This window comes from Triticum dicoccoides, chromosome 2A (genome assembly GCF_002162155.2).
Source record: "Triticum dicoccoides isolate Atlit2015 ecotype Zavitan chromosome 2A, WEW_v2.0, whole genome shotgun sequence".
NCBI lineage: Eukaryota > Viridiplantae > Streptophyta > Magnoliopsida > Poales > Poaceae > Triticum > Triticum dicoccoides.
Window position 1 is genome coordinate 727,256,368 of NC_041382.1, and position 3,059 is coordinate 727,259,426.

The window sequence follows — 3,059 nt, forward strand, 5'->3', positions numbered from 1 at the left end:
TGTTACAGCAGCTGGAAACAATGCTATAGAAACATCAATAACGGTACGGCCTTTGTCTTTGTTAGTCAATCAACAAACATGTATGGTACCTTGTAGATGATCATCACTGAGAACTCCTACTTCCTCTCTCCAAGTGAAAAAGGGCATGTTCTGAGGTGAAGCTAATGCAGATAGTAGTGGCCAATACTTGACAGGAAAGGCTGATAGCGTCCTCAGGCTTCATTTTTCTGATGACACTAATAATGTAAGCTTTAGTGATACATGAGTAATTTCTCTTATAGTATGAAATAATATAACAATACAAGCTTCAGTTAATTCCTAATTTTCCAAGATATGAAAGGAAGAGTGTAACTGCTTAAACAACAGTAGCACAATAACACAAATATGTAGTTAAATTTACATGTGCAGGTAGTACCTCTGCGTTTTTCACAATGCCAGTCAGTAACAGATTGTACATAAAACATGTTCAGTTATGAAATACTCCCTCTGCAACAAATATAAGATCGTTTAGATCACTTACTTCAGTGAAAGCACTACCATAACAGATGTCTAAAGCATGGCATTGGATAGGCAAATAACACCATTAGAATGCACTATATGTTCAAAGAAAGGGTGATGAGAAATCCGAGATACAACCGAAGATGGAAATATAAGAAAAAAATATTAGGACAAACCAGTTCAAATCACAACATGAAGCATTTTGTTCAGTTTGACATGAATATCAATAGTAGGAGAAAACAAAGCCGAACCTTGGCCCCTGCCAAGGACTATTCTCTCATAACTCGTACAAAACATGAGTTGTGTATTCTTAGGAAGATATTAAAATTGCATCAAGTAGCAGGCACACTATTGTATATATTTTTCATAAAGGTAATGTGAATATAAGATAAAATGGTTCTTTCGAATATCACAAAACATGCTACAAACATGTATTCCACAGATAGATCGAGTGGCTTGAAATTGCATGCAAAAATATAATGTAATAGTTCTATATGCATAAAGAACTTGCCATTCATTTGTCAGCCTGGACATTTGCCATAGTGAGCATAGGACTCACAAATAAATTGCATTAGTTGAATATTAATTATTATATGTAGCCACATCTTATTTAAATCCAACCAAGATGAACAGAAATAAATCTCACCTTACTTTTGTCGAAAAGACTCTTATTTAACTGCTCATTCCTTGACATGGTGATCCGCTGAACATATCGCAAGTCGCTGCAACCACATAAGCCAAGCATTGACATGAGATAAAGAGAGCAATGAATTCTTTTATTCGGATGGTACATATTGCATCTAAACAACCTTGAGATGCATGCATGTTTGTAGCACACTATCAGCCCCGTTTATGCTCTTCGTAATCCATCAGAGGTGCAACACACATGTTACTCGGCCAAATTTAACTAAATATATAGTAGTGGTATCTATTTGAAGTCTCACTACTGAGAATAAAAATAGACTCCATCTGTACCAGCTAACCAGCAGATAAGCAATCACTGATTCTTGTTGCACACAGAAACACATGATGAAGAAAAAAAATCATGTGGACCATTCTTCGTAGATGGTAATCCACAGGGATGTGATCCACCTCCCCATCTCGTGCAATTGGGGGAGCACTCGGTGTCCAGAAATCCTGGAATTTCTACACATCAACATAGTGCGACCGTTCTCCCTCTCCTCTCGTGATGACGGCATAGGAGGAGGGATCCATACGACCCTCTATAATTTGAGCAAACACATCTGACGAAACAATATAATTATAGTAACATGTATACCCACAACCTAAATTTTTGAAAACTCGGTGTTCTCATGACCTAAATTTGAACTGATTATAATGAGAAAGAAGACCCATCAACATATTAGTACAATAATAAAGGCAAAAGTGGGGTTGTGGGTGTAATGGGGGTACAGGCAGTAAAGGAATCTGAACCTTTTCCATGTCAACTCATCATCTTCCTCTTGCTCTCTTCTCACCAATTTAGCATTGCCAATTCTTCCCCTAATGGTCAGGAACAAACAATCAAGTTTAGCATCCCAAGCACAAAGAAAAAGTTACTAACATTCCCTCATGTATACTATTTGATATATATTTGACTGAGCAAAAAAGCAATTATAATCATGTGCCACCGTTGTAAAATTGTACAAGTATGCCTAATACAGAGGCTTATGGATCAGAAATGGGACCCTGCAAACGAGCATACAAGCCTATATCTATATAAGATGCACGTACATATACATAGCTTGACCAACAACAATTTGCGTACTACACACTCCTCTCTATACGTATGTGTGCAATACAAAGATAAGAAAGAGATGACAGAACTTACCTGTCGATTCATGGAACAGGGAGGGCTAGTTGTAATAGCAAAGTGTTTTAGTTCACTCCATCCTTGATCCGGCAGCAGTGCAAGGCATCTGAGTTTCCATAAGTATGACCATCTCTGCAAAAGGAAAAGCTTCTTAGATAATCAAGCTCATCTCTGGAGAGAAATTAAAGCTTCTCCTAGAATCGCAGACGCTTCTTCAAGAATCAATAGCGTGTGCAGCACCAGAAGCTTGCCTTCGGTATAAAGAGGGGCCGTCGACCCAACAAAAGTTTTCACAGGCAAGAGGAAGAATCCATTATCAATGGAGGGGACTGGGAAGAAGGAGAGAGTGAAGGTTGTGGCTGTCTGCGTGCTCCTTGTTGTCCTGCTGTCTGCCCAACAGCTGCAGGTGGCTGACGCCGTGTCGGTGTTCTGCAAATGCTACTCAGCTACTACTCCGACTACAGGCTCAGACGCCCCCGCTGTTTTGCAAGCCGTTATGTAGATGCAAATAATATTAGCATGTTGACTGTAGAATTTTTAAAGCGAACAGAGAGGTATTTTATTCGAGTGGTTTATTCAATTCTTGGATCATCTGAGTAAACATATCTGACACCAATATTATAATATATATGCCCACATTCTATCCTACTATGAGAATTTTGTTTGCTGGTAATCTCGCATGATTATTTCAGTAAAATTTTGTGGCCACTACTACTCTACCTGGAACAGCTGGTGTGATATATGTAGA